This window comes from Mustela lutreola, chromosome 16, assembly GCF_030435805.1.
Source record: "Mustela lutreola isolate mMusLut2 chromosome 16, mMusLut2.pri, whole genome shotgun sequence".
Lineage (NCBI taxonomy): Eukaryota > Metazoa > Chordata > Mammalia > Carnivora > Mustelidae > Mustela > Mustela lutreola.
The window spans coordinates 3,509,138-3,526,254 of NC_081305.1; the positions used below are offsets into that span (position 1 = coordinate 3,509,138).

Consider the following 17,117-nt stretch of genomic DNA (forward strand, 5'->3'; position numbering starts at 1 on the left):
TGTCCCCTTAAGCCACACAGTGTCTAGAGCTGACTTCCTTAGTAAGCACACGGGGACATAAGTCCTACGTGATGGGGGGAGGGGCGGAAGTTTCCAGAGCTTTGCACCACACAGGAGGGAAGACTGAGGAAAAGCAGGCTTAGCCCCTGCAGGAGCTGGGCTGAGGCAACTTCACGGGGATCAGTCATAGGCCACAGACGTTCCCCGAGGATCTACAAGGTCCTGGGCGCGGTCGCCGATCCCCACGGCACGGGGTTAAGTCAGGGACCCGGAATCAGAATCCCTGGGTAGCGATCTGGCCTCTGCCGCCTGTCAGCTCCTGGGGCCCAGGTGAGGGATCCCCCTGCCTGTGGCTCCGTTTCCTCATCTCTAAGTGGAGCCGAGGACAGCGCCTCTCTGGGAACGGCGATGAAGGTTCAACGAGTGAACAGACCGTGGTAACTCTTCCAGGGTTTACGACGAACTTCCACAGCCCAGACGGGCTTAGAGCAACAGCGTGGATTCCCACACAGCCCGAGGACAGAGGTCTGAAGTGCAGGTGGGCGCGGGGGCCACGCTCCCTTTGGGGGTTCGAGGGGAGGACCCTGCCCCAGCTCCTCCTGCTTCTGACGGGGCCGGCCCTCCGTGGCTTGGCTTGTGGCTACATGTTCCCGTCTCTGCCCCCGTCTGCACGTGGCCTCCTCCCGTGTGCGGCTCTTCAGGCGCCGCTCCGTGTCCAAACTCCCCTCTTCTTACAAGGACACCAGCCACTGCACTGACCGCCACCCCAGTCCAGCGGGACCTCGTTCTAACGAGTTACATCTGCAAAGACCCTCCGCCCCAGGAAGGTCACATTCTCTCAGGTTCCGGGTGAACGTGCCTCTGGGAGGGACCCTCTCCAGCCCCTGCAGACATCCTCAGGGACAGCTTGGCACGCAGAAGGGCTCCCGTGAACATGGGGGTGCTGATCCTCACGCAACACCCGAGACAGGTGTCATGGAGGGGGCGTGGCCTGGAGGGAGGGCGTGGCCTCACGGAGGGTGCCGCCCCAGGAGCTGCGCATTTCTGCCTTCACTAGCTACAAGGAACACAGCGGGGTTATCCCCGTGTCCACTGCTGGAGCAAGGGGCAGGGAGCTCAACCTGACTGCGGTGTTCCCACCTATCCAACAAGCAGTGACCCCCTCTGCGCCAGACAGGGGAAGGTGTCCCCAGACAAGGTGAGGCCCCCAGTCAGGCCATTTCTGGCCCGTGCCTAGCCGGGCCTGCCAGGGAGGTGCAGGGGGGAACAGAGACTATCTCTGAGGTTGGCATGCGGCAGGGCCTGGTTACCCCGAGGACAGAGCAGAATGAGAACAAGGCTCTAATGCAGACAGGAGGCAGGGGACCAGCTACCTCTGATGTGGCTGAGGAAGGAGCGGGGTGCCAGGCCGCGGGGCAGCCCCTGCATCCCTCTGGCCTCTGGATGGAGAATCTTCCAGGTGAGGGGAAAGGGTCTTCAGGTCTAGAAACTGTTTCGTGTGCCCTGCAGGAAGCTGAGGTCCCGCCTGCAGTTCAGATACCTCAGCAAAGCCCAGTGGGCATCTCCATGGTCCCCAGGAAGGTCACCAGACCTCCTTCAAGGTTACCCCACTTCTCCGCTAGCCCTGTCTGGCTTCTGAGTCAGGCAGACCAGGGATTGGTGATCTCGGCCCCTGACACGGGGCTGAGCCCAGCAAAACAGGGAGAAAGGCAGGGTCTGCCTGACCGCTGACGTGGGCTGGGTCTGGAGCCAGGCACCAGAGGGAAGCTGATCCCCTGTGCAGAGGGGCCCCAAGGCTGGCTGGCGGAGGGCCAGGTCGCGGGCGCAGTCACCCACCAGCCTCTCAGGAGCACCTGCCACTGCAGACAGGACTGGGACTGTAGGAACAGGCCACGTGACCCTCAGGGGCCTCCAGCAGAGAATGAGACAGAGCCCAGGGGCAGGGCCAGGAAGAGCTGGAGGAGATTCTGTCCCGAAGGAGCCCTGAGGCCTAGAGTCATCACGCTACCTGGCAACTCTGCTCCCGGCAGGGCATCCGAGAGAGACGTGGACCCATGTCCACGCGAGACCCGCACACACCTGGGTCCCAGCAGCTCTAATTCATAACAACCCAAAGCAGACGCAGCCTGGATGCTGTCGACGGCAAGCAGACAAACCACGGCAGCAAATCCATCCGTGAGGTGCTATTCAGCCCAACGAGGCAGGAAGAACTGACACGTCGTGGCGTGCATAAGCCGTGAAGCTAGCCTCCCCGGTCACAGAAGCCGGGATGAAAGGACACGCGCTGTGTGGCCCCCTTTATCCGTGACATCCGGAACAGGCAAACCCACAGGGACCGAAAGCCGATTCGGGGATGCCGTGGCCGTGGCCAAGGAGACGTGGGGAGTAACTGCTCAGGGCCAGGGATTTTGAGGGGGGTGACAGAACATTCTTGATTCAGACACTGCACGTACCTGCGCCTATGCTAACACCCACTGAACTCCACGCTTTAAGGGGGTAAACCGTTATTAAAAGTCCTGGAGACAGTCAGCTGGTGCGGAACAAGACCACACAGAGATGCTCCAAGGCTGCTCATCTATAAACCATCAGTGGGTCCTTCGGGGGGCCGCACCGAGACGGGGGCACACGTCTGGAGGTGGGCGGGACTCCCCAGAGACTTCTGCCAAGGACTGTGTGGCACCCCTGGGCAGGGACCTACAGCGAGGGCTCTGAGCTCCTTCGGAGAGGATTGGTACTATCCCCACTGCGCAGATGAAGAAACAGGCAGGGCAAGAGATACAGGTCCAGGGGCCTCAGCGGTCCAGGCCTCAGCGGCTGCGGTACCCATGACCCCGGCCATCCGCACGGAGGCGGTCAGGGTGCTGGGCTGTGGGGGGCCTTCTGTCTGCCCTCCTGCCCGGGGGAGCCTCATAGGCTACCCGGCACCCGCCTCTGGGCACAGAGCTGTGGGAAGCCGACCTCATTCAAAGCCAGGCCATCAGGCTTTCAGAAAAATACTGTCCCCACAGCTATGATCGCTTCTATCTCCAGGACAACACTTCTGACACCAAACGTGTGGCTTTTCCATACCAACCACCCACGGTGCAAACAGGACATGGACTGGGGTGCCCTGTGGTTCCACTCAGCGCTGACGGCGATGCCCAGAGTCCGCCCAGAGCCTCCAAGGGGCGGCTCAGTCCCACGTGAGCCCCTCCACTTCAGACGCCCAGGTGAGTGTCTGGTCCCCTGTGCCTCTGACTGACCGGACACTGGAAACTGGGGGTTCCCACGGCCCCACCTCGGATTCGCCACTTTGCTAACGTGGCTCACGGAACCCGGGGAACAAGACTTACTGGTATTGGTTTCTTGTCTGGAGTACAACTCAGGGACGGCCACACGGAAGACTCAGAGTCCTGCTGGGCAGACAGCTGGGCAAGCGGGAGCCCCGCTCAGCCCTGGGCCCTGAGAGCCGGCCTGGACGCCCGCCTGTCCCACACGGTGGCAGAGAGCCCAGCTGAGTGGCTTCCGCTGTTTGCTCCCAGCTCTGTGTCCCAGTCTCCTGGTCCCAAGAGCAGGCCAATGCTGTCCTCCGCTGGGGGCTGTTCCACCTGTAAGGCCCATCACGGCTGGACCCTGAGCTGGGCACAGCACCTGGCAGGAGCTATGTCAGACCCCCAGTGACCTCATGTCACTGGGCCCCAGAAAGGCTCTAAAGAGAGGGATTCCCTGATGCCCTGTGGGGCCTACAGGAGGGGCCTGTGAGGGTGGGCTCAGGCCCCTATCTTCCCTCTGCAGCAGCTTTGCTCCTTTCCGTTGGATACTGGGCTGCTGGGTACAACGAACTCTAAACAAGCATCACTATCGCTTCTGAAGCCATCACACCTGGTGAAGGGAGGACTGCTCATTGGGTCCCCAGCTGGCTGGGCCACACAGGGATTTTGTTGATTCGGAAAGGTAAGAGTCTGGGGCATGAAGGACTTCAGGCATGGCTGGATCCAGGGGCTCAAACGCATCCCCTGCGTCTTTGTCTGTTTCTCCCCACCCCCACAGCCCTGAGCATTGCCCTTGCTCCTGGCCATGCAATACCCCCTTAAGCACTAACCAGAAGGCATGCTAAATGCCCAGTGCCCACCAGGCTGGTCCAATCCAACCACCCCCAGCATTTAGCCTGTGCCTTCTAGAACCTCGATCCAGAGCCTGGCTTACTCTCCCCACGGGAGAGGTTCCCATGGACCAGACACCTTCAGAGCAGGCTCGATGAGGGAGACGGAACCAGCCAGAGCTGCGTCTCCCTGCTTGGTTCCAGCTGAGATAAGGCTCCCAAAGGACTACTGCTGGTGTGTAAATATTAGATACTTCTGTCTCCTTCGAGACCAGTTACACAGATCATGGCGGTTCCCCCAGGACTCTGCCTTCTACTTACTGTATCATCATTAACAGCCTATTAGGTAACAGCTGCTTGGAGAGTGAGAGAGAGAGAGAGAGCGAGAGCAAGAAGGAGGAAGGGGAAGAAAGGGGAGAGAAAGAGGAAGGGGGGGAGGGAGGGAAAAGGAGGGGGGAGGGGAGGGAGGGGGGAGGGGGAGGGAGGGGGAGGCAGGGGGAGGGAGGGGGGAAGGGGAGGGAGGGGGAGAGGGGGGAAGGGGAGGGAGGGGGAGGCAAGGGGAGGGAGGGGGGAGGGGGGAAGGGGAGGGAGGGGGAGGCAGGGGGAGGGAGGGGGGAAGGGGAGAGAGGGGGAGGGGGAGGGAGGGGGCGGGAGAGGGGGAGGGAGGGAGGGGGCGGGTGAAAATGGAGGGAGGGGAGAGAGAGAGGAGGAGGCAGCTGTGAGCTCTGTGAGGCACCACGCAGGTTGGCCCATCTGCTCCGAGGCCGGTCCCCCTTGGTCAGGCGGCCAGAGCCCCCCCTGGGTCCCCCTGCCCCCGCAGCTGTGCTCAGCCCGTCATGCCCTCCCCCCGGAGGCAGGCAGCCAGGCAGGGCAGGATGGGAGGGCACCAGGCGGGCCACGGGAAAGCCCATCTAGGAGTGGAGCTGCTCCCACCAGACTGCACCCCTGCAGCACGGAGTGACCTGTCCCCCGGGGATTCCCACAGTAGCAATACGAGCACTGCCACCCAGAGGAGCCCAGGACCTTTCTGCCGAATGGCGTCCAGGCACACGGTGCGTGCCCAGCACGATTCAGAATCGAAAGCTGAGGGGTGGGGGGCCGCTATCTCCAGGGCAGGTACGGCCCAGCCCCTCCCCGCCTCCCATCTCTGAGTCCTATGGACAGCCTCACGGGGCAGCAATGATGGGTTCCAAGCAGAGGCTGAGTGACCAGCCCGCCGGAGACCACCCGGCCAGGGATTCCCACACTGGGGCTCAAGGCAGGGACCCAAGGTCGGGCCCGCTCCTGAACCGGGGTAGACGGCCTCTAGGAGCAGGAAGTCCTCTGCTGGAGGGGCAGGGACACAGTCCCCTGGGGGTGAGGGCCTGAGCCAGGTTCCCAGAGGAGGAGGAGGGCAGAGAAGCCCCCGTGTGGTCAGCCAAGACCGGGAGCCCTCTGGGGACGAGGGCATGTCAACCCCGGGGGGAATCCCACTGCTTCTGAGGTGAGGTCCCATCTGCCCCAAACCCGGGCCTCTCAGAACGGCTGCGAGCTCACCCTCCAACGTCCATCTGTCTGTACATTCAACCAAACTGCAAATATTTCCTGAGCATGAGCTACCCACCATGTGCTCTCCGGGGCTCTGGGGACAGTGTGAACAGCAGACACAGACCCGCCCACCCAGAGCCAAGGACACCTGTGGTCAGAGAGGAGTGCCAGAAACCGCGTGATGAGGCAGGCCTTGGGAAGGAACAGCATTCTGGCAGGGGGGAGGGAAAGCGCGCAGACAGAGGTGGGCGGGGAAGCCGGTGGTGCCTGGGGCTGCCGGGAAGGTGCTCCTCATCTCTGGGGACAGCCCCAGGGCTGTGAGGGGACGCTCTGGAATTTCATTCCTTCCCAGGACACCGAGAAGCTGCCTCAGGGCCCCCCAGGGCCCTCTTAGGGGGCGACCCAACCGGGCCCTTCTACAAAGCTGCCCTTCTACAAAGCTGTGCATGTGCGGGCACAGCAGTCACAGCCCTGGGAAGGAGGGCTGACCCCCTTCAGCATTCCCAAGTGGATGCCGGCCACCCCAGGTCTGCTCCACAGAGAGGGCTTTTTCATCACTTCCTGGCTGCCCCCCCTCCGCCCCCACTTCCCCTCCAGGCCTGGGGAGGTCTGGCGGGGTGGGCCTGGCGCCCCAGAGCCCCCGCCAGGATTTCAAGCTCCCTGGCCCTGCAAAGCATTTTATTTTTCCTCCTCTGGGGCTGGGAATAATTAGGTGACCAGGAACATAAATCACAGCCTGGCCTGTACATCTGCTAATCACATCTGAGGATGGGTGGGGGGGGCACCCTGCAAGGGGGGCCACGCTCCCCAGGGCCATCATGCTCCCAGTGGGGGTGGGCTCCACGGCCCCCCTGCCCCTCTCCCCCGACACACAGGCACTCACATCCACCCCAGACACACACATCCCCACACCCATCCCCCTGGGTGAGGACTGGGAAACTGCAGGTTGGGGGTTTGGCGCCACCTAGGGTCCATCTCCTGGAACTGCCAGAGGGGACCAGGCTGACCCCCAAGGCCCACAGGCTCGCCGCCATGCCCCCACCTCCCACCCTAACCAGAGGAAGGAACTTTTCCCTACTAAAGACCCCAATCCGTACCAGGTCTGACACACACCCATATAAAAAGCAAAGTCACCGGCAGTGGGAGGGAGTGGTAAGGGCTGTTTTAAGAATTAAATATTTAAAAAATGTAACATGAACTGGTTTAAAATCAAGATTAAGACATGTAACTTTATCTCAATAAATCCCGCCAAGAGCATCCAAAAGGGGATCAGTTTTGAAGCCCCTTTCCCAACAGTAACAGGGTGGGCTGCCCATCACGGCTCTGATGGGAAGTTTCCTCTCTAAAAATGCACTTCTAAAAAAGATTTTTATTTATTTATGAGAGAGAGAGAGCGCGCGCGCGCACCAGTGAGCATGAGTGGTGTGGGGAAGGGCAGAGGGAGAAGCCACGTTCCCGCTGAGCAGGGAGCCCGGCGCGGGGCTCGATCCCAGGACTCTGAGATGATGACCTGAGCTGAAGGCAGACGCTTAACTGACTGAGCCACCCAGGGGGCCCCCAAAGTCCATGCACTTTGACACAAAATTGTCCCCCCCACCTCAGTCCTACTTTCCCCTCTTGCTTCGGCGGAGCACTGGGGTCTGAGAGGTGCCCCCTCCTCTCGGCTGACCGTCGTCAGGTGATCCACGCCCTCCGTGTGCCCCCTGCCTCAGTTTAGTTTTCACATGCACTGTAGCCCCTTTCACCCCTGACCCCTTAGCCCTCCCCTCTCCAGGCTGAGCTGACCTCGGCCCCTCACAAGCTCTATCCAGCAGACAGTGGTCACAGGTGACCCGGTAGCAACAGGACCCAGGGCAGCAAACAGCCCCCATGCGCCTGCCCCCAGAGATTTCCTCCCTCCTCCGCCAACCAGGGTCGCACAGATGTGCCGCCTCAAGGGGAAACCGAGCCAGAGAGAGCCATCCTTTGCGTTTCTGGTCTTTGAGCCAATCACAAACAGTCCCTTAGCCCCTGGGAACGTTTCTGCGTTAAACACGGAGATGCAGGATTTCAAACGGTCCGACAGAGCAACGTGTTGCACAGCGAAAGGGAGGGGCTCTCGGACTTGCGGGAGTGGCCACTGTCCACACCTTGCTGTGCATCTCCCTGAAATCCACCAGGCACACGCGTATACGTGCGTGCGTGTGTGTGTGTGTGTGTGTGCGTGCGCATGCGTGGACGTATTCTCGTTTGTCGAAACACAAGTCCAAGCACGGCAGACGCGCGGACCCGCAATCCCTCTGGTTCTCTTCCGGCCCCGCCTGCCAGCCGCACGCAGGTGCTCGCTTTACCTCTCGGCTGGAGTCCTGCTGGGTGCCCCCCTCCGGCCACCTGTCAGGCTGTTCTGGGGCCCCGCCGGGGAAAGCAACAGCGGGGGACAGAGCCCTAGCAGCAGAACCGTTAGGTCAAAGGCCTGCACATCCCCACTGGGTGGAATCCTTGCTCACTTCCCATGTCACTCTCCTTCAGGGCAGGCAGCTTCTGCAAGCTGGTAGAAGGGAGGGCCAGCTTCTTCCCGGAGCCCCCAGAAGGCATCAGCCGTGCCAACGCCGTGACCTGACTCCCATGAGACTGACAGGGCACTTCCCGGCTTCCCGATACTCCTCTTCAGATGCTACCCAGGCACGATGCTGACTAAGATCATAAACGTGTGGTTTTTAAGCCATTTAAGTTTGTCTGCATTTGTTACAGCAGCGGCAAGAGACTGATTCGTGGGTGCGGCCCATGGTGGGCTGCATGTCACCGTCGCCTGGGGAATGTTCCAAGTCACAAGCTGGCCCCAGGTTTCACCCCAGACCAGTCAAGTCAGAAGCCCAGAAAGTTTTTTAGGGAGCAGCCACGGTGGGGGACACTGCCTGAGACCTCCCACTCCCGGAGCCTCCTCCTCCCGGAGCACTGGCTGGGGCTCTGGGCGCAGGTCTCCCCACACTTGACACCCCACTGCCACAGCCCCACTCCCCCAACTGGCAGGCCCCTGTGGACCTCTCCGGGCCTATTTCGCCATCTGTGAAACGCCGGAGATGGTAACCTCCTTCCGAGGCTGCTGTGGGCTTCGAACAAGGAGGTCTGTGTAGAGGTTGGCACAGGGCTTGCCGTCCCGATGGTGGTGCTGAGGTCAGCCTGCTGTCACCTTCGCCCCAGAGAGGACATGGTACCACATTGCGGAGCGCAGTCAGACCAGCACAGCCCTGGTCCCTGCTCAGCCCAAGGCACCACCTGCTCCCGCCCCGTGAATGCCCCCCAGCCCAGCTGCCACCGGTGCTGAATGCTGAACATAACACGTGTGGGCTGTGACCACAGAAGGTCTGGCTGCCCTGCCCCGCCGGTTCCTTCGGATGCTGGTAGCTGGACAGGCGGCCAAGGCCTGTATGCAGAGCCACATCCAGCAGGGGGCACCACCGAGAGCTGCAGGATCCTGGAGGGAGGGGAGGGCCTGGAGGGCAGCCAGGGAGAGGAGGACGAGCGCATCTGGGCAAGAGAAGGCACTCAACTCGTCCTTGGTGCCAGGAAATCTGTGGGCACTTAGCAGCATGCAGCTCTGAGAGGCAGGCGGCAGGGTGGCCTCAGGAGCGGCGGGCTGGGGGCATGCTAGGCCGGCCAGGGTGAGGGCTATGCTGGGGGGGAAGGGTGTGGGCAGCGGAAAGGGACCTGCCTGACCTGGGGCTGCAGAAAGCAGCTGGGAGAGGAGAGCGGCCTTCCAGGGGCTGGCTCCCTCCCCGGCAGCTGCCGCAAAGGATGGGCAGGCTGCCCGGGCCAGGCCAGGAGGCGCCTGGGGAGGACACCATAAGGAGGGTCTGGGCCATCCTGACTCCTAAAGCAAAGGTGGGGGCTAGACCTCACGGAGAGAATCTTTGGGGACCTGGCTGTGAGCCCCACCACCGCCAGGAAGCCCTCCCTGCCTATCTTCCCAGGGCTCCACACTTAAAGAGTTCTGGATTCTTGCGGACCTCAGCTTGAACCCTTGTTCTGGCATATTCCTCAATGGGGGCACTGGGCGGGGGGGGTGGGGGGGGAGGAGCAGGGTGCACGGGCACCCATCAGGTCAGAGACACGCTTCTTTCCGAGACCAACTGACAAGCCCTCCCTAGTGGAATGTGGCAAGTGCCGAGCAACCAGCTTCCTGAAGCCACCAAGGCAAAACCCCAAAACAACTGTGATGTGTAGCATCTGCTTCTTTCCACGGTAGAAATACTCCCAGGGCGGCTGGTTTCAGGCTCCCGACGGGACGTCCCTCAGTGTGGAGTCAGGAAAAGGTGTGCACGCTTGCTCCCCAGCACAACAGGAGTGCCCGAGGGAAAGCCCGGGGGCCCACAAGCCAGATGCCATCTGTGCAGGCAGACCGGCGGCGGGCCTGGGGCCCCTGACCGGGAGGCCGTGAGCCCCGCCTGACTGATGCAGACCAGGCTCAGAGAGGGGGAGGCCATGAGCCCCAGGGCCACGGCTGGACAGTATCAGCGCCAAGTTCCTGGCCTGGTCTGCCTCCAAAGCAGAGAGCGAGGCCGATGACAGGCGCCAGGGGAGGACGGGAACCTGCCTCCTCATGCGTCCAGGGCTGGACGGAGGGCCGACAGGTGATGCTTTCTATCCCGCAGGCACTGGCCTGGGCACCTGGGGGGTGGCTCCCTTGGGTACGCGTCTGACTCGCTTTCGGCTCAGGTCATGATCCCAGGGTTGTGGGATGGAGCCTGAGGCCGGGCTCCAAACTCAGCACGGAGGCAGCTTGCGATTCTGTCCCTCTCTGCCTCTCCCCCCAGCTCACATGCGCATGTGCACGCGTTCTCTCTCTCTCTCGAAAAATTTAAATAAGAATTTTTTTTAAAAAGCAGTTTTCAGGGGTGCCTGAGTGGCTCAGTGGGTTAAAGCCTCTGCCTTCAGCTCAGGTCATGATCCCAGGGTCCTGGGATCAAGCCCCGCATTGGGCTCTCTGCTCAGCAGGAAGCCTGCTTTCTCCTCTCTCTCTCTCTCACCACCGGACCCGTTTCTGCTGCAGCAGGGCAGGGGTGGGGGAGTGCAGGAAACACCTCGGAGGCCGCATTGTGGCAGGACAGTGACCACCGCCGAGCCCTGCGCGTCTGATGATATACCCATCTTCCCAAGACCCTGTGAGGGCAACAACGGCGTCCCCACTTTACAGATGAGGCTGTTGAGGCTCGGAGAGATTCGATGGTTTGCAAAAAGCCACGTGGCTAACTGACTAGAGATGCGGCGGGCACGCAGAACTAATCTTCCTGGGCCCTCCAGCCTGTACCCCCCGCCCCCCATCACAGCCTTCTGCACACAGCTCAACGCCCTGCCGGGTGCTTCGGTGCCCGGGGAGGCACGCGGTCACCAGCAGTGGGAGACGCGGACCACTTCCAGCCTTCCGGGGCTCCTTGTGTCCCTTCCCAATCACCAGGTCTCACGGCTGGTCCGAGTGGCGGGGCTGCTTGTCCTGGCAGCCCATGGGACACATTCCAGTGCACGCACTCTTGACCCCACTGCTTTCCAGCCTGGAGGCCCCTCACTTTGGGACGTGGGATCCTCAGGATTCTGATGTGGGATTTCAGGACCCGGCACAGGGTACCCACAGGGAAGAATAGCTATCTGCTGGTCCACAACAAATGGAAAAATCACAGACCCCGGCTGACCCTCCAGCCCCAACACTGTCTGGAGGGGAATGGAGCTATCCAGAAGGAGCCCTCCTGGCTCTTTCCCTCCTGCTTCTCTTGCACAGAGGTCACAACCTCCCTGAGAGCTGCAGGCAGGGTTCAAGGGCCAAGTGTCTGGCCCTGAAGAAACAGGGGCTGCTGGGAAGCTGAGCCCCAGCTCAGAGAGGCTCAAGGGAGGGGGAAGGGCTGGTGGGACATCTCAGCGTGCACACATGTCCCTTCCCGCAGCAACTCCAGCATCCCCTTACCTGCCCGTCCTGCACCCCTCCTCGTCCAAGCTGTCCGAGCGGGCATGCCTACCTGCTTTGCTCACACCCCTTGCCTTGCTCGGTGTCCACCTGTCCCCATGGAGGCAGCCGCCTTGTTCCCTTTCTCCGTAGGCATCACGGTGGTCTTTTACAGCTCTGGCCGTGACACCCTCGTGGCTGCCCTCCAGTGGCTTCCCCTGATGGAGACACAAGGGCCACCCTGCCTTGCCCGGGCGTGCCCTGCAGGAAGGGTCTCGCCTGCCGGGCCCGTGTTAGGTGTCTGCTGGATGAACTGACTGAGGGAGAGTAGAAACTGGGAAGGACGTGGGCAGCCAGAGTGGGGGGCGAGGAACAGGCGTCAGCACCCCGCAGACGCCCCTGCCCTGACCAGGTCTGGGCCAAGGGCTGGCCCCTACCGCACCCAGGGTCCTGGGGCCATCAGGGAGAGCCGGCAGCCAGAGGTTGGGGCCCTCCCCTGATGGAGCTCTGACCCAAGCCCTGCCTGATTCCTCCAAGGGGGGGATGAGACAGGAGCAAGAAGGGCGAAGACAAGCAGAGAGCCTTCCAGAGCCCCTTCCCAGGACGCGCGGAGGCAAGGGGACGCTCTCCCACATGGTCTGGATCCCACCAGCAGAACCAGGAGCCAGCGGCTGACGAAATCCCACCTATCGGAGGATGCCGCCTGCCTGCCCGCACGCCTGCCCAGGGCCCCGGCCTCCCACGGCCTCCCCTCCAGGGCTGCAAGGCACGGTCGGCTGCAGAGGGCAGAGGGATGTCTCCAGAACACCACCTCCTTTGGACGAGTGCCTCCATGGGAGGCATGGTTCAGGAAGAAAAACAAACACGCACTTGGGGGGAGGGAGGAAGCAGGCGGCAGATGCTGGCAGGCGAGACACAGTGTCTGGAGGAGGTCAGGGCGGGCTGGCGGGCGGCGGGGCTGGAGGGTGGCCCCCCAGGTGCCCTGTGGCGCCAGGCCAGGGTCGGGCCCCCAGGCTCATCCGGGTGGGCCCGGCGGGGAGCTTGGGCATAGAAAGTGTCTCTGGCAGGAAGCCACCACCCAGGGGTCCTCCTGCACCCACGGCCAACATTCCCGGCCGTCTTGGGTCTGAGCACTAGTGGCTGGGTGGCCCAGCCCGGGACCCTGGGCCTCAGTCCCTTCCGGCCCACTGCTCTCCACGGCTCCTACCTGTGAGCAAGCCCTCGGCCGTCCTCCCCCAGCACCCCTCATCTGTTCACTCAACTAGCCTTTCCGGAACTCCTAGACCGCACTCAAGGCACTGGGGTTACGGCGGGGGACAGACCTGTCTTGCCTGGTGGAGCTTCTGTTCACTTACCTTCAATGGCTCCTACTACCTTCATGACGGGGCAACTCCCCCCACGCACATTCAAAGCTAACAACAGGGGAGCCCACCTTCTGGAGTCCAGCCTCCCCTTCACTGCCCCCCCGCCCCCCGCCCCAGCCCTCCAGTCATCTGGACAGGCTCCCCACGGGGTGCACGGTGCCACCTTCATGACTCCCTCCAACCCTTTGCCCACACAGGTCCCTCCACCAGAGACAGGTGCATCCCTGTCCCCCTCAGCGCCTGACCCGTTCTCGCTGCCCTTTTGGGATGCCTCCCTCCTCCCCTCCCCCAGATGTAAGCTTTGAACTGAAGACCCCTGGTGTGAGACGTGGGTGTATGGGAGTCACAGGAGATCTTGCAGGAGGGAGAAGGGTGTGGGGCTGAGGGAGGGGTGGCAGGGGAGCAGGTAGAGGTCCTGGGGTGGTGGCCTGCCTGAAGGCGGCAGGAAGGTCACAGTCTGGAGGCTCTGCAGGTGGCAGGAACCGTGCGCTGACAACGGTGGGATTCCCCGCTCACAGCTGGAGAGAGAACTGTTGCCCGGGGTCCATGGGCCATTCTCCGGCTCATGAACCTTCAAGAGCTCCCCAGGGCCCAGCCGCAGAGTCTAAGAGATGCCGGCCCCCCGAGTGGGCCCCACACGGGCCTCATGCTGGCCCACCCACCTCCTTCCTCAGTCCTGACGCTCCCTCCGTCGCCCGAAGGTGCCTGCCCTTCTGGCTCGCTCCCAAACGCCCTCCGTCTCTCCTCTACCTGACCCCGACTCTCAGCCTCCTTGTCCTCTCGGGGGCATCGTCCCACCACCCCAAGCAGCCTGGACCCTGTCCCTCTGCAGTCTTCCAGGCCTGGGGACACGTGTGTCACCTCGGCATTCCTCCCTTGAGGTAGGCACCCTGCCCATTTTACAGATGAGGCTGGTGCACAGAACGGTTAGGTCCCACGCCCAGGCCACAGAGCTCTGAAGGGAGCGGCTGGGCTGGGGACAGGGCCGCACTCTGGAGCACCTTACACAGCCTGGACCGGTCACGATATCCTTCAGTGGGAGCCCTGCATCCCCTATCAGGCCCTAGCGGCACCGGCGACCCCAGAGCTTCTAGCCCGGCAGACTGGAGATGAAGCCCCAGCCCGGACGATACCACACGTGGGATGCCATCGACCGTGAACCTCTCTGGGCTTTAGCAGACACAGACCTTTGGAAGTTGAACACTGAAATCAGTATCTGCGGCGGCCTTTGCCACACCACAGGGGACAGCCGCATGACCCTGGACAAGGTGCCTGAGCACTCCAGGCCCCTTCCCTCATCTTTGCGGTGGGGGACGGCGGTTGGGCAGATGGCCCCTGAGGTCTCCGGGCACCACCGGGCATCACCAGGAGAAGGCCAGGTCTTGTCACCCTTTCCAGTAGTGGTGCTGCCCCAGGCCTGCCCCGGGGCAACCCGGGCAGCAAGCAGAGGGAGGAGCCAGGAAATCCGGGCAGGGCGGGGCCCACCCCCAGCCCTGGGCCAGGCGCCGGAGGGGGCGCCGGCTGCCCCCAGAAACACGCTCCAGATGCGCGCTGCGCTGCCAGCATTCCTGGAAGGTAACGCCAAGCCGGAGGGAGGGGCGGGGGCTCAGCCCGCCGCCAGATGTGCACGGCGCACAGCTGCCCCCGGCTAATAAGGTCAGCTCCTGGCTCCAGCGAGCCGCGCACACACGGGCCGCCTCCGCCTGGCCGGCACCCGCCCCCGCGCTTCCTGGGGTGGGAGGGAGGCCCCTCAGCCACTGGGGAGGGCCTGAGCCCCCCCTGGGGACTGGGATGGGCCGCAAGACTAGGCCAGGAGAGGTCGGCACCCCCTCCCACCCCAGGGGAAGGAGCCGACCCACCGCTTCACGGGGAGCAAAAACACCCAGCACTCTCCCCCGCCAAGCCAACCCCTCCCTGCAAGGCCTGGGACCCCGAGGTGGGAGAGGTCGGAAGCCCAGGCCCTTGCTGCTGGAGGACCTGTGGGGATGGGCATGGGGGCCGGGCTTGCCCTAACTTTCCTTGTGCTGGCTGTTTCCCTTCAGGTACTGACCAGAGACCCTGTGCTGCATTTGGGGTCCTGGCCTGAGGGAAAGCGCAGGCACTGCAGGGGCCCCTAGGTTGGGATCCCCAGCGTGGGCTGGGCCTGCTGCTGTGGAAAGCACAGCTATGGGGAACCGGGGCTCCTAGGATTCCCTGCTCTGGCCACAGGGGAACACACCCCCTCTCCCGGGCAGCCTCGCCGCCCCATCTCGCCCCACCCGGGGAACACCCTGTCCTCCACTGGGAGATGTGAGGTCACAGCCTGGGGTCGTGGGGGGCAGGGGAGAAAGGGAGCCCAGATTCCACTCCTCCCTTCCATCCAGGTCCCCCACAGGGCCAAGGGCAGCCCCCCTCCTGCCCCCTCCTCCCTAGATAAAGGCGCCCGGCAGCCGCCTTTGTTTCTCGGGTGTAAACCGAGCCAGATGCGGTCTAATCCCCCAGCTGGGCTGGATTTGCTGGCGGCTTTGGCTCTAGAGCCTCCCAAGCCCTCCAGCCCCGCCTGCCCGGCTGGCGCTTTCAGGGCTGCTGGGGCTGGGGTTTGGGGATGCTGGCCGCCTCAACCTCACTCTTCTCCCACCTGAGGGCCAAGGACAGGGCGAGGGTCCCGACTTTGGGATCCTGTCCTCCGGAGGCCCAATGACCTTGGGGGAATCCCGTGACTCGGTCTGTAAGCTGGGAACGAGGAGGACCAAACCCACAGGTCCTAGCGCTCAGCTACTTTCATGAGGACCTGGAACGGTGTTCACCTCCCTGACCCCCTGCTAAGAGCCACAGTGCCCCACCTCACCACACACCCCATCTCGGAGACACAGAGCAGCTGTGACAGACATGGAAACGCCTACAGAACTCTGCGGGCGCCTCATTCCTTCCAAGAACCAGGGAACCCAAGGAGGTTGGGGCTAGTACAGATCCTACCGCCCAGAGGAAGGAGCTGAGGCCCGGAGAGTTCCCAAAGCTAGTAAGAGACAGGATTATCGGGAAAGTAGAGAGACGGTCCCTCAGCAACTGTGATACCTTCCCTGCTGCTGCCCAGGTGGTCTGCGTCCTCCGTGAGTGGGGGGCTGGGGGTAAGAAGCCAGGGGCAGGCTGAGCCACAGGAAACTCTGAAGGGCGCTCTCTGTCCCCTCCCGGGCCCACCCTACAGCCCCAGGCCACCCCTGCTGGGAGCACCGCCTCACCTGGGCTGGTCCAGCCAGAAGGTGGGCAGGAGGCCAAGCTCAGAACCTGCCAGGAGGGTCTGATGGAAGCGGCCCCTCCTTCCAGAGGCCATTAATCATCCGGAGCAAATCCCCGTCAGTCCCTCCGTTCCTGCTGCTTCTGCCCCTGCACACCCCCCACGCGCAGATACACAGAACATGCACACGTGCACACACGTGCACACACGCCCTTCGTGCAGATGTGCACTGCAGCCCTGCTGGCCTCCACTACGCACGGCAGAGCTCGGCACAAACGGCCCCGGGCTGTGCACGTATGAGTCACACACCTAGGGCGCGCAGACTCCGCATGTACGCACACACGCATCAGCACAGATTTCAGACCCCACATACCGATCCCACACGCCATGAGGTGTGTTCACACCCAAATGAGCACATGCACACATGCTCATATGCACGGGACGGTCAGGGCTGTTCCTGAGCTGTCAGGGGAGACAAACAGGGACCTGGAGGTGCCACAAATATCCCCCAAAGGCCAAACCACCGCAGGCAGCCTCCACTCTGGGGCCCCTGCCGGGTTCCCAGCAGCCCGGTCCTTTGCTCAGGGTGGTGGCCAGGCTGTCTGCCTGGTACCTCTCCGGCCTCCCATCCCCATCCGAAGCTTCGGCTGGTGGACGGAGAGATTAATAAAAAATGAGGAAATGAATTACTGATGGGTTGATAAACACGGGTAGGCAGACACCTTGCCTTTGGCAGCAGGGAGGGCTGTCACAATGGGGCTTCTTTGGGGCAGGAAGGCTGGGTGGGACCGTCCTTCCCCATGCATTTTGCTAATGAGAATAAGGACGGGGTAGGGGACACATCCAGAGCCAGCTGCCCCCAGAGACCCAGGACCACAGTGCAGGGATCCCCGCCCCTGTCCGCCTACGGGCCTCTTGGACCCAGAAGCCCAGCTGTGTGATCCCGGCCTGGGTTCATGCATCTTACACACGGGAACCCCGGAGGCGCTCATTCATTGACCCACTGCCCGCAGCAGC

At 62.7% G+C, this 17,117-nt stretch overlaps 1 protein-coding gene and 1 long non-coding RNA gene across 6 annotated transcripts in view; one reads left to right on the forward strand and one right to left on the reverse strand.

The window, feature by feature from the left end:
- GSE1 (Gse1 coiled-coil protein) overlaps positions 1-17,117 on the reverse strand; it is a 387,275-nt gene that overhangs the window by 321,750 nt on the left and 48,408 nt on the right. The window lies entirely within an intron of this gene.
- On the forward strand, positions 3,025-8,305 carry LOC131817447 (uncharacterized). Its single transcript, XR_009348514.1, has 3 exons — positions 3,025-3,209; positions 3,775-3,933; positions 8,117-8,305. It is a non-coding gene; the product is annotated as an uncharacterized LOC131817447 (long non-coding RNA).